This window comes from Adiantum capillus-veneris, chromosome 3, assembly GCF_014529385.1.
Source record: "Adiantum capillus-veneris isolate H3 chromosome 3, ASM1452938v2, whole genome shotgun sequence".
NCBI classification, from domain to species: Eukaryota; Viridiplantae; Streptophyta; class Polypodiopsida; order Polypodiales; family Pteridaceae; genus Adiantum; species Adiantum capillus-veneris.
In genome coordinates this window covers 50,348,980-50,375,338 of record NC_140933.1, presented here as the reverse complement: position 1 = coordinate 50,375,338, position 26,359 = coordinate 50,348,980, and the positions used below count along the sequence as shown (strand labels likewise).

Below are 26,359 nucleotides of genomic sequence, written 5' to 3'. Positions count from 1 at the left end.
GCAAAGCAAGATGTGTTACTTATGCTCACGTTTTGAAGGTAAGTGTTTATACTTCAATTCAACACAGATGTAGCTAACAAAGCACTTTAGTAGGCACTCACAATTAAAGTTTTATTCCCAAAATATGGGAAATAGTCTAAGAATAGAAGAAAAAGATGCCCTCAACCTTAGAGAAAGAATTTGATATCCCACATTCTACATCTGCTTCCTGCTTCTTGCTTTCTACAAGGTCGACCTGCGTGTGGGCCATGCTAGCTACAACACAAGCATAGCTACTTCTGCCAGATGAATCAAAGCCAAATTGATTGGCCAAGAGAAGAGAGTTGAAGTTGAAATGAGCACCAAGATGTACATAACAACATTCTTCATGCCAAATCTTCGGCTCTTCATCCGGCTTTCCATTGCATGCCTTATAGCCTAAACGAGTCACGACTGCCTTGTGCTGCCACACACTCGGCATCAGTTTGTTATCCTTTCAATCGTAGACCCAAGTATTCCTACCCACATGTTTGGGTTGTGATCTTGCTAAGGTGCCAACCCCATTCCAACATGCCTACTTAGTAGTAAGCAAAACAACTCTAGTAGCAAAACTGCATGAACCTGCAAGATCATCTAGAGAGCATATATACATATAGATGCAGCCAATGGGTAGCCGACAATGATAGAGTTGCACCGACTACCCACCAATTGTAGCTCTATCACAGCTGGTTGATTTGTTGCCCATGCTAGCATGTGTTGGATCTACCACCATTGTTTAGGTGTGACAAGAGCCGTCTCCTTGCACCTTGAATACCCCAAGTTTGCACACTCTCCTCTAGGCTCCATTCCCCTAATATCCGATACCACTTGATGAGCATGAAATGGAAGTGTACTCCCTCTCGAATAGACATGGAAATGGAGAGTAGAAAGATGAGACAAGAAAGAGAGATAGATAGATAGATAGATAGATATATTTCATTATCATCCTTGGAGGTCAGATATGACCAATGGGACCAAGAAAACATACATGGTTGGGCCTCTTACTAGAGAGGTACATGGCATACATGGCTGGGCCTCTTACTAGAGGGATACATGGAGAATCATGACTAATGTGGATACAACAAAATTGTGACAAATGTCACTTAGGTGGAGAGAGAAGGGGAATGTGGCTTAGGATTTTTTGAAGCCGAAACTCGTCGAGGATGGCTTTGCCGCCGTGGTAGATGGCCCATTTGCCGGCTGCTCGTGCTCCTCGAACTTTCTGGAGTTCTTGTTTCTTGACTTTTAGTTGGGTGGGGGAGAGAAGAAGTTAGGATATGACTGCACGCAATGAAAAAGAGAGTTCTTATTAGGTTTTTTAGGCCTTTTATAGGCTTTACCATATGTTCACACTTTGGTGTCCGCCCAAGTTGAGATGACCCTAACATACTGTAGGACAAATGATGATCCCATCAAGCAATGTCCTAAATTTGGGTCTTAAGTGGCTCAAAAGAAAGGCGAAGCTACAAGTTCTTGAATTTAGACCATTACTACAAGGATATTTCCCAGATTTTCACTAGGCCACACAACTGTTGATGATGCCGTTGGTGGTGATGTTGCCCCCACGTTGGTGATTGATTTGCCCCACATTGGATAGCTATTTTTTTGAAAAACACTGAGAAGCCCTTTACCCTTATGCTTGGGAAATAATGTTTGAAGGAATTTTTATTCAGACACGATTTAAGAAAAAATTCATAAGATTTCGAATATTGGGAGTTGCTTTCATTTTGGAAGGGAGAAAGGTAGAGAACAGCCAACTAGAGAATGGTTGTGGTGCAAGCGAGATAGTGTGGCCTGCAACAAACGGACCGAGCAAGAGAATGGGACGCGAGTGTATTTTGGACGGCGACGGATGCACAGACACGTGCGACTGGACGAGAAGGGCAGAGAGGCCACTGATTTGTTCTTTTTGTAGCAAAGGGGAGATCATCTCGTAAGCAACTACGCTGGCAAGTTGGTTTAGATCAAAGGTTGCTACTCGTGGACGACGTTAAGGGTTTGGCATTGTTGCTTTTAGCCTCTAGCTTGAATGGAATCTGCTGGGATTCTATCTAATAAATTGGGAAATGAGCGAAAATATATTTGGGCTTAGAAGGATTATAACCAATCGTGAGCGGTAAGTAATGGTGTAAAATGGTAGAATAAACTGTTACCCCGACTCCAAATTTATTTTCGTACTCATAACAAAAGCAGAGCTTCCCAGAAGCGCGCGGAGCAGGAAGGTCTGAAGGTCTACTATAATCTGCAGCAGCACAACGCCTGCCTACGTACACCAGAGCTACTTTGCATATATACCACAGCAGGCGCAACAGAAAATTCCAATACAGTCGATGATGGAGGAGGACCCTCTTTCTTGGGAGATCGAGCAATTCGGACGCCAGCTAGGAGATGGTGCCGATGGAGTTGTGCGCATCTGCACCCTCACCAAGAGGAAGGACACTTCTTTTACCGCCTGCCTTTCCACAGAGCAGGTTCAGGTACATACACATGAAAGCACCTATAATTTGAATGCACCCACCACCTCCACCGCCACTATGGCTGATGTGGTTGCGGACGATGCACGGCCTATGAATGCGGTGAGCTACGCATGCAAGTCCGTGCTCAAGTCTAATGCCAGAGCTCTTGCCCATGTTAGAAAGGAGGCTGCCACCCTATTGAAGTTGAAGGAGCTAGGACCTCACCCTCATATAGTCAGCTTGCAGGCTGTGTATGAGGACGAGCAGCATGTACATCTGGTGATGGAGCTTTGCGAGGGTGGTTCCCTCTTTGACTACGTCACCCAATTTAGAGGAGGGCACGTGCCAGAGATCGAGGCAGCCCATATTTTTGCAGAGGTTGTGGGTGCGGTCCACTTTTGTCATAGCCAAGCCCATGTGATGCACCGAGACATCAAGCTTGAGAATGTGCTATTGGCTAGGCATGATAACAGTGGTAATGTAAAGGGCAAGATTCGGCTCGCCGACTTCGGCGCCGCCGTCGACATCACCAGCAAACGGCAGTCAGACATGGAGGGCACCCTTGTTTACCTAGCGCCCGAGATCATTGAGACGGGCAGGCATGATGAGAGGGTTGATGTGTGGTCGCTGGGCGTGATGCTCTACACGATGCTCGCAGGTGAGTATCCCTTCAATGGTGACACATCCGCCCATATCGTTTCAGCCATTAAGGCGGGCGTCCATTCTGACCACTTCGTAGCAAAGCCTTGGTCTTCCATCTCCACTTCTGCCAAGGCACTCCTCATGCGCATGCTCGAGCACAACCCTGCCTGGCGCATCAGCCTCTCCCGTGTACTCTCCCACCCTTGGCTTCGCGAACATACAAAGAATGTAACCCCTGCCTGCAACATGGTTTCTTCTTCGAAATATGTGCCAGAAGTTGTCCGGCAGAAACAATATCATCCCGTTGCTAAGGGCAGCCCATGGCAGCTGCAGCCAGCCACCGATATCGCAGCTATCTAAATATTTTGTGATTGTGTGCATTATTGCCAGACCTCAGATTGGGCACGAATGGTGACAAGCTGCATTTAATATATGACTTCACTTGAACAAGCATTTATATGATTTGGAATTACTGAGCGATATTCGATTTGCACGTACTGGCGCACGGGGATCAAATAAGGAAAAAGTGGCTTGTAAGGTGCCGCTAGTGATGTGGCATTTGGAACAGGGATCTGGGCTGTTAATGCAGGTAATTCATTCCCAGGACAGGGGATATAAAGTGGCATGTATGCAAGCTGCCATTAATACATGGACTTTTTGAGCAGAGAATACTGCCATTGCTACAAGAGCGCAAGGATGTCCGTTTAATCTGTGGCAAAATGTGCAAAGCTCATCGAATGAGGAATACTAATCATGATTAAGTCAAGCTTGGACAAGGCACCAGTACCGAGGCTTTGCGCAATATAAGACTCGCTAAGACAATTAATGCAGGGCATAATCACAGAGGACATTAACATGAAGAAGCGACTTATTGCTTTCCTACAATTCGAAGCTCCAAGAAGCAGATCCAACAGCTGAAGCGCTCAAATGTACTTGGGAGTACAGAGGCAGCAACAAAGCTGTCTGTAAAATGAAGACAAATTAGAAGCATGCGTCATAAATAATTATACTGGCCAATGCTAATCGGCTGCGCTGCGGGTCGATCCTCTGATGATAAACTTACAGAATAAGCACCTTGTAAAACATTATTTGGTTTTCTCTGAATTTGAAAGTCTGCCCTGTTCTCGTGGATGTAGGCAAATTTTTATATCGGTCAGTGTCTTGCTGATGGTGAGCGAACCCTTTCTTTCATTATTTTCTTTTGATGTTGACAATTGCATGGTCATGTAATGTCGGCCACAGCACACGTTTGGGTTATCTTTACTGGCTTTTCTGGGAAATTAAAATGGGAAAAATGTATTTTTCAAGTTTTCTGTGAATTTTGCAAATTTTGAGAAAGAGAGAGAGAGAGAGAGAGAGAGAGAGAGAGAGAGAGAGAGAGAGATGTGTGGGAGACCTGCTAGCCCTTTGCCTCAGTGGCTTGAGAGTATAGGTACCTCAAAGATGGTAATCAAACTTTGGAAAGTGAATATGAATGCTTCTTTGAAGGAAGACTCCCCACAATGATGTGGGTGCTCTACTTAGCTTTTGTATACTAGATTTGTATTGGACGTGAGCATGTTCTTGAACCACAAGGCCGAGAGTTTGGGGTATCTGTCAAATGCATCATCCATATAATACAATCATAGATTGTTTTGAACCCATCCATCAAGGACCATGCAAACATTCCTCGCACATCAGCTCCGGCGCTGTGCATAACCAGAGAAGAGGAGTTATGAGAACATAACATCAAGGTTAACATCCAATGTTATAGTGTATGACCTAGATCTGTCAAACAAATGATTCCTAGTTGAAGCAAAGCATTAATCTTCTGCAGGTTTCATCATGGCATTTCATAAAGCTAAAGAACTCTACCTTATGCCCTTTATCAGATATTGGAGATATTGCGCGTAGAACTCCACGCGTACCTCATCATTGACAGTAGTTGTTGAAGGCAATCCCCAGCCTGCAGTGGCATTCAATTCAATCAGTAAAATCCAAATTTGAGAGGAAATTAGTGCATTCTGCGCTTCCGAGAACAACACAAAGATGGCACTTAAGCGGGCACGCCAAAACTTCCATCATGAGTATTTCCATATGATGCTAGCACTACATGACATATATGCGGGCGACTAGATGTCCTACATCTAATTTGTGAAGAAGACTAGATATACACACATGACCAAGAAGTTCTGCACCATAATGACTGTCCAATTAAAATCATAACCTCACCTAGTGCAGTCACATAAGTTGGAATGTTATCATAATAAGTTCTCATATAGTTGATGACTTTCTCCAAACCCCACGGTGCGTAATACACACTATTGTACTGCTCATGTTAAACGAGAGGCATTAGAACTTAATAGTCAGAAACAATCTATTAGGCAATTAAGAAAGCAGCTCAGTAAAGTACCCGCCCAATGACTACACCATCTCTATATGCTGTTTGAAAGGAGACATGGAAACCATATCAAAAGTCAGCAATAGAATTGGCACCTTGCCCAAGAACTCCGCTTCGAAGACAAGCAGCAAAAAATCCCACGCCCTCGATGCAAGTAACAATATAGGCACATCTATCAATAGAACCTACCAGTACGCTTTACACCCCACCCCTCAAAGTAGCCAGGAAAGCTCACATTCCTCTGTTCATCAGCGGTGACATAGATGGAAGTCACAGCATTCAGGCCAATAAAGTCCACTGAGCCACGAATGCATTCAGACTCCTCTTCTGTAAACGAAGGTAGCCTACTGCCCACTATCTTCTTCATCGAAATGGGATAATCCCCGTACAAGACTGGTTCGATAAACCTGATCCATACGAGCAAGCTCACTAATTCAATGAACATGATAAATCAAAACTCATAATCCAGAAGATGAACTCAAGAGGATCTGTGCAGACTTGATTAACATAGTCTGGTCACCAGAAAGGCAGAACATGCAAGGAAAGAAATGACACAGTAAGCTCAAAACTGGCATCAATAGTGCGGCTTTACAATTTTCAAGTCTCAAAAGACAAAAAGATTTGTACCATCCCACAGAGAAAACCATGGCTCTTGCACCAGCTTCCTTATCTTCAGTGAAAATGGTAAGAGGCTCATACCATCTGAACCAAATGGCCATCCCAATCTCTCCTTGCTGAGAGGGCTGCATACAAATAAAAGGATACAAAACTTAGTGGGCTACATACAAATTAAAGGGTATAAAACTTTCTCGAAAAGAATCAGCACTACGTTAAGATCAGAGACAGCTGATCAAGAAAATAAAAAAGCAGACAAGAATCGCACTTTACGAGAGGGGAAACTACAAAAGAACGTAAAATGAAACAAAAACTGAAGATCTTGAAAGTTCCACATTCAACTGGAGTATGGCTTACACAAAAACTGAAGATTTGCTGCGAGCGAAGATAAAGAGCATCCTTGTAATGGAGAGATTCTTTTGTTTTAAGAGCTTGTCCTTGAAAGATGCTTACATCTAGATCACCTTAAGATCGATCATTTTTCGGTATGCAATGAGCAATGCATGCTTGGAAGCTTCCTAATTTGGCCTTCCTGTACCTGATAAGTTCTCCTGTAAAGATCAACAGTAGCTGCATGTGCAAGAAGCACATTGTGGCCAGTAATATAGGGTTCAGTGGCAGAATTGCCCGCCATTTGACCCCCTCATTGCGACGAGGATGACACAAGTTGCTAACCAGGTGTGTGGGAGACCTGCTAGCCCTTTGCCACAGTGGCTTGAGAGTATAGGTACCTGAAAGATGGTAATTAAACTTTGGAAAGTGAATACGAATGCTTCTTTTAAAAGAGTCGTCAACTATCGACGCCTCTTCTAGCAGCACCCCAACAACCAATCTCATGTAACTTGGCTTGCTTATGTCGTGTACTTACATGTGGAAATGAATGGTTTCATTAGAGCAGCCACAACAAGTGACTTGGTTGCAAAGGGCATTCTCTCAATGACTAACGAAGCCAAACCTATGCTACTTGGTATATATGATCCTACTTCCACCAGCCGATTTCACATACCTCATCACCTCCTACTACTAGGCCCAACTTAAGGCAAATACAGTACTTTCCCAGCTTTACCCCTTTTCATTTCTCATTTTTGGTGACTTTGTGCATTGTACATGAGATCTCATCAAAGCCATATTGATGAGCTTGATGTGACATTGTGTCGTATTTCATGCTCACAAATGGGATGTATCCCCTGCTACTACAAGAATCCTTCATAGAGGACCTTAACAACTTTGGTATGATACACTTCAGCAACACACTCTTGTGAATGATCACACCATAGTCTATAGTTGCCTTCAAAAGATCCATATCCAATAAGTTCTAGAAAAAGACCTATCTTCACAAGCCTCACGGCCTCCATAAATTCTCTCATAAATTCTCTTGCACAGAGGCAAAATTTACCACAATAAGAGGTATCTTTAGACCAAAAGTGATACTTACCGCACTGCACAATAAGAAGTATCTCTAGAACAAAAGTGATACTTACAACAGTCCACATGAGCATCGGTGACCTTGCATCCACCGAGTAGTGGATTGGAGGAAGCTTTTTGAGGGAGCTTTTGAGAAAGCTTTTCTTTAAAAATAGAACAATTCATTATTTTTTTGAGAAAGCTTTCTCTATGCTCGTTTTAGTGGATTGAGTCAAAAAGACGAAAAAGCTCTCTCTGCTTTACGTAAAACCTACTTAGGACAACCATAGTGTTTAATCGCACGTAATACACAAGAAATAATAAACAGACAAATTTGTATATTCTCTTTCATTGTAAATGATCTGGTTTACGACATCACGCAAAAGACACCTTTACAATTATTTGTGAGCAAACAAAACACATCTATTTATTCACAGAATGTTCAAAGCATGCATATACAGTGGAAGACCACAAAGCATCGTCTACAAAATGTGAGGTATCTTGTTGTTAGTCTACTCTATGGGATGGGCTGGTGGATCCAGTTCCACAATGTTTGGATGCAGTGCCTTCAGGGAACGCTCGACCTTATCTGCTAGTCTCTTGTCTCGCTTCTGAATCTCTTGTAGTCTATGGTCTTGCATCTCTAAGACATTGTTTAGTCTGCTAGAGACATCCTCATTGCTCTCAAACACTGTCATCATACGGCCCATCTGGCTACCCATTAAGGCCAATGTGCCACAATCACCCCGGTATTGAACGACTAACGACGCTCATTGGTGTATTGTGCAAGCAACTGCCAAAGGAACCAATGCCCACGTTCCATCCCCCCTACAAAACAAATATTTGTCAAAGGATTTAGTAACAGGACAAAGGAAAACTATACTTAGAGCCAATGAAAGATGGACTATACCTCACATTGGTATTCCATCCTCCTCTCGTGTCCAATCATCCTCTTGCAGCGAATTGTACCAAGCATCGTCTGATGGAATTTCAATGGCCTCTAAAGTCCAAGTTTGCTATTTTCTCATAGCTGACACCATTGAACGTGCGCACGGTTCTACCTTTTGTCCTTGCACACAGGTGTCTTACACACAACCACATTCAAGTGATCTTCTCGCCAACCAACAACCGATGCCATATCATACACCATTCCATAATTATTTAACGGAAAAACAACCACAAACACACCTCTGTCATCAGCTATTGCCAATGCAAAATGGTATGCTTCCATCTTGTTCCAATCAGGGACTTATATTTCAGGCAACCCATACACAAGCACGTTTGATGGTAGGAAAAGAATAGATGCATTCATCGATAAATTAACGACTGACCCATCTTGCATTTGCATAAGACACTTCTCCACCACGTGAGGCCTGGCATTTCTCAACAATGCATTTTTCAAGTCATCCTCTGTCTTGTCCCAACCAAGATGCAGAATCTGGACACGTTCGCCACCGCCAGCACGAAAGCAAAACAAATACTAAGCAAGAAATGTCTTGAATCAGACTTAAACAACTATTCACCCGAGATTAGAAATTACCAGTAGATGGTATTGTAACTAGTGGAAAGTTTGAGACATGCAATATTTCTGTTTCTAGACTCGTGGCAAAGTCTACCACCGCCTCCGCAAACATCTCACTTCTTTTTCCTGACCATATTAACAAGCTAAATAGTCAAGACTATGAATCTTACGAACATCAATAGAACTCACTTTTTTCTTTCATTCTAGCCTCTTGTTGTGAGCCAGCAGAGAGACCGGACTGTTCGATCTACATAACTAAGCTAAATTGCTTAGTGAAAATGAAATGCCACCATGGTGACAATGCTCGTAAGTGAAGAGTTTTTAATTCATGGGATGACGCTGTTAGGAAATAAGACGTAGCTAAATAGATATTTGAGTAGCTTACTTAATGGAGGGAGACAAATGAGAGAGCACGATATACATGGTTCACCCAAAGTGGGCTACTTTAATGAAAAAGCAGCCACTCAATGGATTTAGTACTTCAAACAAGAAGTAGGTTACAAAGGGGTTATGCCCTTAATAGAGTCCCCACCTTGCTTCACTCTCAACACCTCACAACCACCTTGTTGCATCAACTTCACACTCCAAAATGTGTGTAGAAATGGCCTTCTTTTATAGGCCAAAAGGGCTGCCCTCTCTCATGAGAGGCAACTGTGTGTAGCCACCCTTGTGTTGACAAGTCCGACATGGACTCTCCAATGCGCCCATGTGTGGCCACCCTTGAAAAGACAAGTCCATCTGGAAATCGGCCATTGGCCATTGAATTTGGCCACCGGCCATTGACTTTCAACCACCGGCCAACCGACCGGCCATTTTTAAACCAATTTCTGCCACAGTCTGGCCATAATATTCCGGCGAAAACCAGTCTCAAGCAAGACTGGCCGTGAAAACTTTGGTTTCTGGCAAGTGATTTTTCTTCATGCACAATGGTTTCTTCTCATAACGGGGGCCTTAAATATGTGCGTTTTTAATACAGAAAATTACAAGGGGTAATTCAAGCTCCATACTTAACATATGTAACCTGTTAAGTTGTATCAAATCCTTCTCCATGAGGCAATTGCACACTAGACTCTATTGTTGTGGACATTTTTGTACCTACACGTGCTATATCTTCTCTTTCCCTCACTGCATTGTTGTGTGCTTTTTCCTCACTTATAGGGAAACATCCCTCATCATACTCTAAGAACCAAGGTAGGTCTTGGTATACTCTTCCCTTGAAGTTGTGGGCCACTTGCAAAGGGTTGAACACTTGCTCTGGTTTATTGATCTCAAGCATTTTTTGCAAGCTTGCAACACCTCTGATGTTGAACTTACGCTTTTGCAACCATCTAATACATTTTACAGAATCAAAAGCACTCAAAAATATGTTTCTCTTTTTTCTAGCAGTAATATAAAGTGATCTAACCTGCAAAGGCATCTTTTTCCTACATTCCTAACGCTTTTGCCACCTCTGATGGAGTTCCCCTTTTCATTAGTGCCAGATCATAAGCGAAGCTCTTTCCTCTATGAGTAAGCTTCCCATCATCGATGAACGAATCAAGGTCCAGACCAGGCATGGATGTCAAATGTACATTCCCTGCTTCTCTTGCAATCGACGCCCAGAAAACCTCAACCTGCAGCCACTTCCTAAACACAGCTGACTCTCCTGGATTGTGAAAACATTTATCATGACAATTGGATTAGAGAGGTAGATTGTTAAGGCAATAGCTAAATGTGCTCACCTGTCTATGATATGCCTAAACTCTTAACATCTACCTGGTCATTAGAATCCATTGCACGGAGAATGAATGTTTTCTTCATAGGCAAAAGATCCGCACATGCCAACCCGTAGCATCTTTCTTCCATTAGCCACTTTGGTCGGTTGGTCCACTCCATTGTTTGAAATGTCCTGCACAAAGGCCAACAAGGATCAATTCCATATTATCTAGCACATAGAGGTCAAAACAATATACCTCCACCAATCATCTCCTAAAGTTGGATCAACAATGGCCAATGCATGTTTTTTTTTTTTTGGACGGTGCATTTGTTTCAAAAAATTCCTTTTTATAATTACGAGGAAATTTTAGAAATTTGAAGAAAAAAATTAGAGGTTAATTTGATAGGTGGCATTGCCCAAAACCTACCGCTGTATTGAGTATTTGGCCTAGCCCTTGAGCTTTTGACCTCGATCCTGGCCTGTCTTCGACCCCCTTGATTGTGACGAGGATGACACAAGTTGCTAACCGGCCTGCCTCACAGGTGTGTGGGATGCCTGTTACCCCTTTGCCTCAGTGGCTCAAGAGTATAGGTACCTCAAAGATGGTAATTAGACTTTGGAAAGTGAATATGAATGCTTCTTTTAAAAGAGTAATCAACTATCGATGCCTTTTTTAGGAGCCCCAAACAACCAATCTCTTGTAACTTGGCTTGCTTATGTCGTGTATTGACTCGAGAAGCATCCACTTTGCATACTCCATGTAATGAAATAGACTATGACATGGATAGTAGAAAAATTTAAATAACCATAGGGAGAATTTCCTTTACGAGGGTTCTTTAAGGAGCATACGAAGAGTACTTGATTTCAAGAAGCAAAATGAACATCACACCTAGTTATCTTGGCATGAACAATACTTACAAGATATATATATATATATATATATATATATATATATATAGAGAGAGAGAGAGAGAGAGAGAGTGTGTATTAGAGAAATTGACAACAGTTGAGGACCGGATTTACTTGGAGCTGGTCCCCCCTCCAAAAGGCTTTTGTATTATAGATTCGCCCATGTAGAGACACTTGGTACAATACAAGATTTGTGTTCCTTGACACCATGTTGGTGCAATGAATATGGAAAGCTTCATGCACCAAGATTATTCCCTTAACTATCTTACCAAAGAATTAAATTTTCCACGGCCTCAATCCCAAGACCTCAAACACCTTCGAAGGTGGAGAGAGCTAACAGGGAATGAGGGTAGGGAAGAGGAAGAAGAAGTAACATACGAGAAAGACATAGACTCCTCGCTTGATATTACTCTTGTTGCTTAGCATAGCATAATAGCATAGTAATGGAGATGAAGGAGATGGTAAGCATGCACTTTGGAGCATGGCTCTTGGTTGGATTTGCATTCCATAGCCAAGAGTTTTTGGTGTAGGCTCTCAACTTCTCAAGCTTGGAGAAGGAGATGGTGTTCTTGCACAACACACCATGAGCATGAATGTGTGTGAGTGAATGAGAGAGGGTATATGGGAAATCACACCCCCTCCTTGCTTGGTCGAACCCCTCTTCTATCTGGTGATTGGACCTCCTCAAGCCTAGCCAATCACATGCTTTGTGCATATCAAGAAACAAGGGTAGCATTAGGACAAGTGTCCTTCATACCCCTTCAATGAGAGAGAGAGAGAGAGAGCTTGAATAATTCTTGAAAAATTAATTAAACAAACTTAAATCTTATTGAACCCCTACATGAGGGAAGCATGTGTAGGTGCTTGGCATGTGTCCTTGTTTCCTCTTAGGTCATAGGCTTGCCTTGAGTGAGTATGTGTGTGTTCTCTCTCATGCCCCTAGCTTTAGGGTTCACCCCCCTTCTTGTAGGGATCATGGTTGACTTGCACACCTCAAGAACCTTGGCCTTCAAGCATGACAAGCACCTCAAGCACCTTGGTCATCAAGCACATCAAGCACCTTAGTCATCAAGCACCTCAAGCACCTTAGTTAGCTCAAGCACGACAAGCACCTCAAGCACATGCCTAGCTTGTCTAAGGTTTAAAATACCCTAAGGTCCTAGGTCTAAGGACTTTTAACACTAACCTTTGGAGGTATTTAATGAAGCTAACCCTAAGGTCTTTTAAGCTCCATTATCTGGTCATTGCTCTTTGATAGACCATCTCCCTTTTGGACCATTGTTGCCTTCTCTCCCTATGGTCCCGTATTGAGATAGTCCTAAAAACACATGTCTATATGCTAATGAAGCTAACACTAAGGTCTTTTAAGCTCCATTATGTGTTCATTGATCTTTGATAGACCATCTCCCTTTTGGACCCGTTGCCTTCTCTCCCTATGGTCCTGTGCTGAGATAGTCCTAAAACACATGTCTATATTCTAACTCTTGTTCATTTATTTTCCCACATTAAATGATTATTTAAATGTGAGAAAATAATTTAAGTTAGTTAGATATTAGATTTTATGACATTACCTCTCTCTTGAAATCATAGTCATCCTTGACTATGAGGTAGAGAAGATAAAGCCTTAGTCATTAGTCTATGTTTCTTAGTGGGTAGAGGATCCCTTTTTACCATACGACATCTTTTCAGAATGGATGACTAATCCATTTGGTGCTTGGGAGACTTAGCTACTGCAAGCATGTCCATGTCATACTCCCAAAGTAGAGTGACAAATTCTATTTGGTGTTTGAGAGATGTCGGCATCACAAACATGATTCTAAGCATGCATACTACTTAAAATTGTGCACAATAAAAAGAGAGACCTAGGCTTATAAGACAAAAACATTGATCGTTTAAAAGAAACATTTACATTTTCTTACTCTAGTGTAACATAGTAAGCATTGACAAGTTTCATACTATCCTTAAGCTATGTTCCTAGCATCTTCAAAAGGATAATTTTTTAATTTAATAAGATATCATCGGATAATATTACCATGCCGTAGTACCTTGTCCTCATGTCCAAGGATAGGTTCAGATTGTAGCACCTCTTCTTGATCTTCGATCTCTGGGGGGGTCTTCAATAATTGGGTTTGTTGGTGGCTCTCCTTTGTAAGCCTTGAGTAGGCTCACATAAAAAGTATTATGTATGAGCCAGTGGTTGGGAAACTTGAGTTGATAGACCATCTCATTGATTGGTCTTTAAATTTGAAAAGGACCATAGTATCTTATTGCTAATTTAGCATAATACTTTTGGTGGCCCGTAGGATTTTTGCCTGTAGTTTGCCTTAATCGAGCCTTGGGAAACTTAAGTAAGACCCAATCATTTTCTTTGAATGCTAAGGCCCTTCTGTGCTTGTTAGCAATATCTTTTTGCCTTTGTTGGGAGATGGGCATAGCCTCCTTAATCTTTTGGAAAGATTCTTGTAGGTCTCGGCTATACTCATTGGGAGTGAAGATCTTTCCATGTACCTTAAGTAGCAAGGGACTTTAGGTATTCCCTCTATGATTTCAAAAGGTGCCTTTTTTGTAGTAGTATGGAAAATGTTATTGTACACATACTCTACTAGCAGTAGATACATCTCCCATTGTGAGTGTTGATATACTTCTATAACATAAGTCTTTAGTAGATCAAGAATCGTGAGGTTAGCTATCTCACTTTGGCCATCCATTTGTGGGTGATAGGCTGAAGAGAAATTCAACCTTGTACCTAGATTGTCAAAGAGACCTTTCCAAAAATTACTGATTATTCTAGGATCTCTATCTTCTCATGAAGAGAGTGAGTAACACATAGCCGATTGCCATGGAGGAGATAACCATCTTGCAAGTGGAATGGTTCCTCTTTCTTCCCTAAGGCAAGGGCTGACGTTATGTGTTTGAAATCAGGTCAATAGCATACTCATCTATCATGGAAGATAGATCACTGTGACCTACTATAGACACCGCATTTGCCCTGTGTCATTATGATAGTGCATCGGCCACTTGATTCTGCTTACCAACAATATGAGCAATATGAAAACTGATTGCGACAGAAAATTTTTCCACCTCATTTGTTTGTCGAAAAGCTTAGTTTGCATCGTGAAGTACTTAAGACTTTGGTAATCCGTTTGTAGGATGAATGGAGTCCCCAATAGATAGTGCTTCCGTGTGTCGAGGGCATGTAGGACAGCTAGTAGCTCCTTTTCATAGATGCCCAATTCTCGCTCTTCAGAATTGAGTCTTCGACTCTCATATGCTATGGCATGCCCTTCTTGAAGAAAAACTGCTCCAAGGCAATCTCCACAAGCATCACATTGGACCTCAAATGGTTTTGAGAGATCTCATAGTTTAAGTACGAGTTGAGAGGTAAGATTTTCTTTAAGCTTCTCAAGAGCACTTTTCTCTTTAGCAATCCATATGTACTTAACATTTTTCTTATTCAAGTCATGTAGTGGTCCTGCTATTCGGGAGAATTTAGCTATGAAGCGTCTATAGTATGCACACATACCAATAAAAATTCATAGCTCATGTAGATTCCTTGAATTAGGCCATCCTTTTATTACTTAAGCTTGGATTGATCCATATGGATACCTTCTTAGGAGATAATATGACTTAAGTATTGAATCTTTTGGAGAAAAAATTCACTCTTCTTTTGCTTAATGAAAAGTTTATTCTTCCTCATAGCTTGAAAAACTGCTTGGGTATGTTGTTATGCTCCTCCAAGATTTGGAGTAGATGATAATGTCATCGATGAAGAACACTCCAATGAACTTGCGGTAGGGTCTAAGCATTTTCTCCAATAGGCGGTTGAACGTGGTTGGAGCATTTGTCAAACCAAAAGCCATGACAAGATATTCATAAAGACCAAACGTTGTACAGAACGGGGTCTTACGATATCGTCATTCAGTATCCTTATTTGATGATAGCCACTTTTAAGATCAATCCTAATGGAGTAGGTAGAACCTTGTAGCTTATCAAACAAATCTTCTACAAGGAGGTTTATTAGGCGGTGAGCTCCCAGGTAGAAGTTGTATCTTATGGTCATCATCCCCTCGTTTTGGAGGTAACTCCATAGGGATGTCATTGATAAATACATCTTGGAATCCATTTCAAAAATTAGACAAATCTAATTCTTCTTGATTTCAACGACTTTGTTTTGTTAAAACATTAGCATCATTTAGAGACTCTTTGACAAAAATCATGTACGAGGAAACCAAGCTTTTCATTGACTTATCAAAAGCAAGTGAATTTACAAGCGATATAGTATGACCAGACTCATTAGAATCTATATACATGCTCTTTTCCCTGTTGGTGAAATAAAATCTACTTTCAGGGAACTTCATGTTGGCAGCCATGCGGTTGAACCATGGTGCCCCTAGGATAACATCCTCATGTTGGAGAGGGGAGATGAAAAATTCTTCTTTGTCGACGTAGCTTTGGACATGAAGCACGGAGGCTTGTTGTCCCTTGAATGCGCCATTATCAATTACTGTATCTCCCATCTCAAAAGCTTGAATCCCCAGCTTATTGGCCAACTCCATTGATATGAAGTTGTGAGTAGAGCCAGGATCAAATAGGATGAAGGCATCATACTCCGTCACCTTCCCCAAAGCATATGAAAGAGATGATCCTTTGCAATGAGCATCCTCTTTGGGAGATTTGACTGTGGAAGCTCTAGGAGTCTCATTATGGGCATTTATTTTGGGGCAATAACGATAGCCATGTCCTTGCTCCCCACACTTTAAGCATTTCTGAGTTTGCAAGAACCTCTAGCTCTTCAAGAGAGAGTTTGTTTCTCCTTGGTCTTGTTGTTGTTGGAATTGACTTGGGAAGAGCTTTGAGCATTGTTTTTCCCTTTGCATCATTTCAATCGTTGTTGTCCATGGGCTTGGCATTCCTTTTGGCCTCTTGTTGGAAATTGATACGAGATGAAACCATAGTGCGGTGGATGACTTCGGTGATAGAACCATGCCGGTGGGAGTTGAGATACTCGACCATTTCTTCAGGTAATCCCGCACAAAATTGTTGCTTTTTCTCGGTGAAGTCTATCTTTTGAAAGATTGTATCTTTGAGATGTAAACCCCAAAACTTGTCTACATATTTGTGGATAGAGTCATGGGAGAGTAGCTTCAAGCTTCTCCATTCAATAAGCACTTTTTCCTTGGCATCGCTTGCAAGGAATTGCTTCATTATGAAAACTCGTAGAGTTTTCCATGTCCTTGGGGCTTTGCCATTCCTATGGAGACTAGCCCACAACTGACTAGCCCACCACTGACGAGCAGATTTTTGAAAGTGCATATCTACATGGCATAGCTTGGAGGACTTTGTGAAGCCCTCGTCTCCAAAGGCCGCATCGAACTACTGGACAAAGTCCAATACTTTGTTAGTAGCACCAAAGGTTCCATCATAGGTTAGAAAAGAGATACTCTTTCCTCCCTCTTTGAGCTTCTTTAGCTTGTAGGACCTTTTCCAAGAAGCATATGATTTGCGATGTCCTCTCCTCTTGTATTCTATGGGAGATCTTGTATTCTATGGGAGAATAGCCACCGCTTTCGTCGGAAGAGGAGGAAGTGATGAAGAAGGAGAAGAGGGTGACCTCTTTCTTCTTTTGTTTCCTCTCTTCCCTTTCAGAGTGACAAGGAGAAGGACTGTAGGATGATCTTTTCCTCTTGGGAGGAGTTGGGGATCGTCGAGACTGCCGTCTTCTTAGAGCCACATCTTCAAAGAAATTCGGAGATTCACTTCTTTCTCGTTCATTGGATTCCTCCTCTTGTCTTATTGGAGAGATTATTATTTTGGAAGTTTTAACCTTGAGGCTTCCTAAGCTCTCTCTCTTCGAAGCACGAAGTTGTTGAGTAACTTCAGCTTGCAAGGCAGGGTTGCCCATAGCTTGTTGCAACCTAGTAATAAGATATTTCACAAATATTGGGGCATCATTAGCAGCACCTTCATTTGCAAAATTGAAGTTGTCCATATTCATTTTACTCTCTTTATTATTGTCACCCGTGCTAACTAAACTTATGTATATGCTAATTTGTGCTTTGGTACCCTCAAAAACCTTAGTTGCTACTCTTCTTTACCTTTGAAAATTCACTCTCAAGCAGCCACCACAAAAACACTAGATAAAAGTTAGTTTAACTATTGAAGCCAACACCAAAGCTTGCACAAGGATGTGCAACAATTAGGAAGGTGGCTGTACGCTTTGCCGTACATGTTGAAGGCTGGGAACGTGCCTGTGCACTGTGTGCGAGCCTTGAAAGGGTGCAAACACACAGCTAGAGAATCCTAGCAAGCTCAAAGAACAATGTTGTGTCACTCACCTCTCAATGCTGCCGTCGTGAAGGATCCTATGCTGGGAAGAAGAAGGAGTTGTCGCCGATGCCGCACTCTACTGCCTCGCTACCACCAATGTCACTGCAATGCTTAATCTCTCTCTCTCTCTCTCTCTCTCTCTCTCTCTCTCTCTCTCTAGCATATACACACACATAGAAGGAGAAGGAGATAGAGATGGAGCAAGAGCACTTCTTAGCTTACACCTCCGAGAATGAGGACTTTTAGGTCAAATGGATCTTTTATCAGAGTTTAGCCCATTCACACATGGGCGCCCAGAGTGGTCGATCATTGCACAACTGTTGTAAAAATACGGGAAGTGGTGTGTCTCTCGTCGCCAATCACCTATACACCTATTGAAACCGACAATCCCGGTCCTTGACTCTACCAAATAAATTATATGGCGTCCATCGTAGGTGATAGGGTGTCTGTGAGGGTTAACATGCCCCCCTTCCTGATGTAGATTCCATCCTGGGAAGCTATTGCGTTGAAGCTCGTTTGTCGAGGTGGAAGAGCATTTGAGATGAATGTCCTTAGCCTTCTTCAGTTACTGGAAAATAAAAAGAAATTGGCATAGTAATTGCATTCTTATATACAATAAAAAAGCATATGCAGTTGTAGATAAACAAATTGATTAGTAATAGAATATTAAACAATATGTCGGCAATGAACATTAAATTGTAATATAATCAAACGTGTAAACAATTATAAAGGTAAAAAATTAAACAAGTCTGGGGTCGCTAATTTAACTATCCAAAGGCACTAGAGGTCAACTATTAATACCATGGGCAAGCTTCTCAATTTTCTTTGGTCAATTAAGTTGTTTAATCATGAGAGCCAAGTATTTCATGTCCGAGGGTTGACTAGAGGCTATACCTAGAAGACCTTGTAGTTAAGCTACAGTAAAAGGAATTGTTCATGAAATCACCGCCTGACTTATTTTCTTTTCTTTGACCCCCCAAAGTCTTTTCACATTGATTGAATTTTGATGTGTGTGCTTATTTTGTATGCCTTGGGTTTTTTGCTTTTCAAGGAAAAGCGCCCAAACTGGGAACCTCTAGGTCTCTAGTACCATATGCGATATATGTGAGTGAAGTACCAAATCAAGCTGATTTCTCTTCCAGCTTAAGATTTTACATTGTGGAACTTTTGATTTTTTTTGTTTGTTCGTTTTCAATATTTTAATTTTGTAACTTTGCAGGGTCATATAACACTGTGGGACTAAGCCCACTAGAAAGCCCTAGTACATTGCACACAATGCTATTTAAATTGGATTAAGAACCTAAAGTAACCATTGATTATTAGGAAGGCATTCCCCATGGTATTAAGAGAAAATCTCTAACTCCTAACTAGGTCAAACTAGCTTAATCAGACTGCTTGATTCTGAAACCTAGACAAGAGATTATGACAGAAAATTATATAGAATCTAATGTTTAATCTAGACAAATGTGTGGAATATTTTGATACCAATCACAATTAAAGTAGACAAACATGGATTGCAAAAAAGACAAGGGGCAATGCTAATGGACAAGAAACACCTGTTTGTGTTGATGATCATGCTTGATTCGAAGAGTGAACGAGAGAAAGACTCCATGAAGTTCAAAGTCCTAATATTATGTACACACTAGAAAACACAAATAATACCTCTAGGAGGCACATCACTAGTGGGAAGAGGCACCAACCCGTATTGAACACAATCAAACAACATAAGGAACCCTAACCTAATTATTTGCACTCCCCCGAGAGAGTCAAGGAAATAGGATATTGTAGAGATTGAGGGGGAGTCCTAAGGCTAAACCCCTATCCTCGTCATCGTCAAGAAAAACGAAGTCATCATCCGTGAGACCATATGTACCATCTGTGTAATCATGTAACTCTTTCTCATCACAAGAGGCACAAATGTTCACTAAGAACATCACTAGACGCCTATAGTCATCTTGGTCAAGAGGGTAGTCTTGTGCAATCGGGGTGACATCCTCTACTAAGCATGGATCAGTTGTGGTCAAGAGATGTATCAACCATTCTAATTCCTTGAAATTCTTCTCACACGCTAGCGTATCTACCAAATCCCATTCACATGCAAGCACCGGGTAGACTATGTGAAAAACTTGTGCAAAGTAAAGAGGGTACCTCTCACCCAAGGTAGGAGTGGATGACTCTATCGTACTTGCCATATCTGTACACACAGATAGATGATGGTTAATGTGAAAATATTATGAGGGTCATGTCAGAAGGTCATTTCCTTGTGCATAATGTGTTTTTATGATTTTGTGTTATGTATAGAACTCGTAGGTTTCCAGATTTTTGTTTGGTGGCTCTTGCTCTTTTACTTTTTTATTTTTTTCTTGTGAGTATAAGGGTTTATATATACATTCCCTAAGATTCGAGATTGAGAGATTACGGAGAAAGGTTAAGAGGGGAGTGAGTGAATGATTTATGTCAGCAAACACTCCCCTCTTCCTTGGATAGATCATACCTTTTGGAATGATGTCATGACCTTTTGAAACCAATTGTTCCAAGTTGCTATGGGTGAAGGCTTTAACCAATAGTTTTTGACCGCCCTATGCGTTTCATCTAGTTGCAAGGGTGGTAAGGTACTCTCCCATGATTTTATTTTCAATGTTGTTGTAGGTGGTGAACTTACAACGGGATGTGCAATTATTATTTGTTTGTATGAGATGTACCATGGTAGGTAGAGGTTGTGTCGAAGCTTCTATTTCCATATAAGAACTACATAAAGAGCAAGAAGCTTCATTTGACTTCACTGTTCGTGAGCTAGCTGGAACAAGTCATTCTTTCTTCGATACCCAAACTAGCTCTGGATCGGGTGTGTAGCATTCTGTTATTTTTTATTTTTGGCGATCTTCAATTCATTTTGGAGCTACAGGATTGGGCTCACATGGGTCAGGTGACGTTTTAGCATCCAAATTTGATCATTTCCTTCATAGTAGCCTTGGGCTTCCAATAGTTTTTTAGGAATCCAATGCAACGTTTTTTTACATTTTTTGGGGCGAGTGGGACATCTCTTATGAGGCTCCTGCTTTTTAGCACTAGAAATGGTCGCTAAAGAAGCTTTATGGACCCACTTGTATGTTTTCTTTGTTATATTAGGATGGGTCTTGTGTGCCTTAAGCTTTATTTCAACTGCAGAAGTTGAAGCTCTAGAGAGTTGGGCTATGGGGACATATGGTTTAACCTTCTGGACATGCAATGTTTTGGATTTTTATTTCCTTAAGAGGCAATATCTCAGGGACTATGGCTTGAGTGGCAGGGCTAAGGAATGAGCTTCCACCGTTTTGGTCAAGATAGAGATTAAGGTCTTGTTGGTACTCTCAGCTTGACCATTTGCTTCTGGATAATAAGGTGCGGACCTATGGTGAGCTATCATGAAGTTGGTAGTGAGTTCTTTTAGCACTCCATTTATAAAATGAGTGCCATTGTCACTCACAGTCTCAAAGGGATATCCACATCTTGTAAAAATTGTTACCAAAGAGAAACTTGGCAGTTGACCTTGCATGAGCCTTACGTGTCACCCTAGCTTCCGCCCACTTTGTCACATAGTTAGTGACAATGATAATATATCGAGATTGAGTGCTACGAGTTGCTGGACTAATTGGGCCTACAAAGTCCAAACCCCATTTTTCAAATGGTTGAGTCACTTTAACAGGATGTAAGGGCATCCTATCCTCGTGATCTTGTAACATTGGCATTCATCACATCCTTTTGCAAAAAGTTAAGCATCCTTGAATAAGGTAGGCCACCAATAGCCTGATTGCAACACCTTTCTAGCAGTTAGTTCCCCTGAGAAATGTCCTCCGGCTATACTCATGTGGGCTTCTTGCAGTATGTATAAATACTCATCCTCACGAGCGCAACGTCTAAGAATATCGTCCTTCCCTAGCATGTAAAGAGTTCCTGCAATGAGAGAATAAGGTTCACATTCTTTTGATTGTTTTTGAGCTATGTCCTTTGAAGCTCTTTAGGTGGAAAACCATTAACTAGAAAGTTCACAATCTTCTCACTCCATTCAAGCATGGTCTCGAATAGAAATAAGGAAGTATCAGGCAATTCATCATTGACTTTAGTAGGGGCTTCACCATTGGCTATGCAAGACAAATGATCCTCCATGAAATGTCTTTTAGCAGGTCTCACCACAATGGTAAAATCAAACTCAAGAAGAATTAACAACCATCGTGTAATTCTTCCCGTGGAACAAGGTTTATTTACTAGATACAACAAGGCTTCATGATCAACATAGAAAACAAACTTGTTGGCCAGAAGGTAGTAGCGAAATTTCTTCACTGCATAAATCATACCTAAACCTGCCCACTCTGTAGTGGTGTAGTTTCTCTCACATCATTCAATTGACGACTTGCAAAGCTAATGGGGTAGTCCAATTTATGTTCTCCTAGTTGAGCTAGAACACACCCAATAGCAAAGTGCGATGCATCAATATGCACATGGAAAATTACATTCTAATCGGGCACTCGTGGAATAGGAGCGCTTGTCAAGGTCTTTCTCAATGACTCATAAGCATGGTCACACTCCATGGTTCAGTGGAACTCAATAAGAAGCTGGTACAAAGGACAAGCTATCTCAGCAAAGTTTAAAATAAACCGGTAATAACCAACATGGCCCATGAACCTTGAAACTCCTATATAGTTCGTAGGTGGTGGAAATTCAGCAATGGCTTTAATTTTGCTCTATGGAAATCCCATTTTTGGACACGATATGCCCTAAAATGACTCCATGTTTAACCCAAAATTGCATTTAAAAGGGTTTAAGGAGATGCAATACAATCTGCACTTCCCAAACACTATTCGTAAACATGATAGAGATTCTTTCCAAGAGGAATAAACACAAAGTTCATCTGAGAAATCTTCGCAAATCTCCCTCAAATATTCTCTAAAAGAAGTGTTTATTAATCTTTGAAAGGTAGCAGGGGCATTGGTTAAGACAAAATCCATAACACGAAATGCTAACACTCCAAATTCGGTTATAAAGGTTGTTTTAGCTTGGTCCTCTAGCGCAATTGTGATTTCATTGTAGCGAGAGTACCTATCTAAAAAGCTATAAGCTTCCTTACCTGCAACTCTTTCAAGCACATGTTCTGAATATGGTAAGGGGTAATGGTCCCTCCTAGTGGTGGCATTGACCTTCTTGAGATCCACACACACTCTGAGTTTCCCATTCTTTTTCGGTACAATAACTATTGGAGACACCCACTCTAAGTGCCCAATAGGGTATACGAATCTGCATTTCACAAGCTTTTCAATCTCTTCTTGAACGATCTTTGCATACTTAGGATTCATTGGGTAGGGTCGTTGATAAACTGGTTTAGCCATGCTATTCATGGGGATTGTGTGTTGCACCACGAAAGGTGGAACACCTTTCATATCATGATATGTCCAAGAAAATATATCCATGAATTTCTTGAGAAGTTCTGTAAGTACATACTCCTCAGTCTTTGTGAGACCTTGGGCAATGAAGACAGTTTTGGACTCATCACCTGGGTCTGTTAACTCTATTTCCTTAACTATTGTTGGACCATCATAGACTCCATTTCTTTCGTCGATAGGTTTTCCTTGAGCCTTTGTATACACAACTTTACGCTCCTCTGTGGTGTAGGATTTGAAATGATTGGGTGCAGGATGTAAGTCTCTAGGGTCTTTTGTTCTGTGGGCTGTGATTTCACTTTCACTTCCTTTTGTTGTTGAGCTAACTCTCGATTTTGTCGTTTGCTTACGGTATGGCTCAAATTAGGCTTCTCTGCAACCTCTAGTTGTACGATGTCAATGGGTTGTGGACTACACCACATAACGCTTTGAAGGTATTCACCCTAGTTATCTACCAACTTTTGATGAGCATAACAGGCCCCTATATAATTATACCATTTTGTGGTAGATTTCTTTTCATTTATTCTAGCATGCACATTTGCTCGATATCATCGCCTCTTATATCTCTGACTCTTCTTGTCTAATTTTCAATTACGATTGATCTCTGGTGAAGAGTCACTAGATGAATAGCTACTTGTGTCTTTTGCTCCCTTGGATAGATTGTCATCTAGGGTACCACTGGGCCCTGAATGGTTTGTTTTCACATTTGTACTAAGATTTAACTCGTATTCTTGTCCTCAGAGTTAATTTCAATTGATAATCTAACTATGAATTGTGTGGGCTATAATCCTGTGAGACGCTACTGGCTCCAACGCAAGTCAAACCTTCATCTTGTAGGTCATCAGAAGCTATATGCATTGCTTCTAGTAAGGGTACGAGGGGTGTCATTTCATCCCTCTCAGGTGTTACCCAGGTGGTCCCCTTGTTTTACCAAGTGTCTATGGTTGCTGCTAAGTGGATCCAATCCACATTGTCCGACTCAGTGATCCCAGGTAGTACATCCATATAAGGAGAATCTTCCTCAACATCAGTGTCCACTTTATATGTGTAACAATACTACAATGGGACCGAGTGAACTGTGGTGTCAGATCTATGATCAATTATAAATTTGTTTCCTAGAGGATGTGCTCGACCAGTTACAAGATCCATCAAATGATAGAATCTTGGAACTAGGGGACGATTACGGAGCGCGCTTGACAAAGCGAGCTTTGGAGTGAGTTTTTTTTCCATCCCACCACCACTACCTCCCATTGCCGCCCCTAGCACACATCACCACCCACCACACATGGTTAGTGGTGCTAACTTACTACTGAGGGCGAGCTTTTCGAAATGGGGCCTCTAAACCCAAACCAATGGGCCTACCCTCACAAAATGTTCGTAAAGAGGTACGCACACTAATTGGGGCACCACCTTCTTTTGGAAGTGGAGAAGGAAACCAATCAAAATAACACTTGCACTCACCCACTCAAGCAACACACTTTGAAAAACCCCTTACTCTATATACACTTTGGACACTTGAACACCATCAACAATTATGCAACCCAATGCCGTGCATCAAATGAAATATGCAATTTGTGGAATAGCATTCACCTTCTCCCCATAAGAATACCCATAATACATCCAAACTCCTCCTCTCTCAAGCACTCATCAAAAAATCATGCGCACAAGACTTGCCTCTCAAACACACAAGAGAATCAGTTACATCAAACTAACACACTTTGCATAGAGAGCTCATCTCCATCTATGCAATGCCGTGACACAAATAAAATCACCATGAGAGGTAGCCACATGCATATGTAATGAAGCAAAAGAGAGTTGGAGTGAGAAATTTCTTTAGACCAATTGAATAAGTGTGGAGAAACAAACCAATGGTAAATTGAGAATAGAACACTTACTTGATTTCTTGCACACCGTTTAAGGGGAGGACAGACGCTAGCTAACCATCACGAATTGCGACATTTGAAAGTTTTGAAGATGAGTTAATGATCATTAACGTAACCATGAGAGAGATCATGATGTATTTACAAGTTATTGAGGTGCTACAAATGATTTATTGGGTTGATGGAGTAAGAGATTGTAGAATAGAAAGAGTGGAGGATAGAGTTGCGCTTCCTCCAAAAAGGAGGGTTAGGAGGGAGGATGTGAAAGAGGGAGAGTTGGGGTTTTCTCTACTATTGATCAAGAAACAACATGAAGTTGAAAATATAGGTGTGTGTCCTTGAGTCTCTCCAAGGGGGGCTATTTATAGTTGTGTAGGAGTGGGATTATGCTACACTTAATTACGGTGAGTGATTAGCCCTAATTAAGGGTCCTTTGACCACTCATTGAATATTGGACATAAAAGGGACTATTTATTCACCAAAAATATCATTTTAGACCGTGAAGGTTCCATAGGGGTGCATAATGTAGGTGGGCCCCACCATGAGGCCCTACGGGTGGCTCCTGCGGGGTATCTCAACTTGTCTGTCTTGGCATTTAGAAAGCATCTTTAGGTTGGTCCCATCACATGCAAGTGACCTTGAACACTCATTGCTCTTTTAGAAGATGAGTAGGGGAAAAATAAGATCTCACCCTCTTGATTTACTTGATTTACAGTTCCCTTTTGCTGCGAATCTGAAAGATTTACACTATTTTGACCATAACTTTTTACCTGTAGCTCGGAATGACATGCTTCAAAAGGCAAATTTGACCTTCTCAACATGTTTGATATGAATTTGGACTATTCTTCAAGCCCATGCACCAAAGAATTCGGTTTGGAAGGTCCACACTAGGCTAGGGAATCTTTTGCTTCCAAGTCTTCTTGTATGGGCGCTTTGCTTGTATGCATCCAAGGGGAATCATGCTTTTTCAAAAGGGTATGATGCGTAAACAAATAGAGGAGGGCCCAATATTATTTTCTTGTGAAAAGAATATACAATTTGAGTCTTTTTGAAAGGAGAAAAACTATATGTATATTCTTAAGAGATATTGGGCCAC

General features: G+C 41.3%; 1 pseudogene across 1 annotated transcript; it reads right to left on the bottom strand.

The window, feature by feature from the left end:
• Window positions 1–4,549: 4,549 nt before the first annotated feature.
• On the bottom strand, window positions 4,550–7,055 carry LOC147460900 (beta-glucosidase 1-like; annotated as a pseudogene). Its single transcript, XR_015187544.1, has 9 exons — window positions 6,980–7,055; window positions 6,803–6,842; window positions 6,650–6,662; window positions 6,124–6,239; window positions 5,686–5,903; window positions 5,509–5,537; window positions 5,328–5,424; window positions 4,971–5,061; window positions 4,550–4,804 (listed from the first exon to the last, which is right to left on the bottom strand). The product of XR_015187544.1 is annotated as a beta-glucosidase 1-like (transcript).
• Window positions 7,056–26,359: the final 19,304 nt, after the last annotated feature.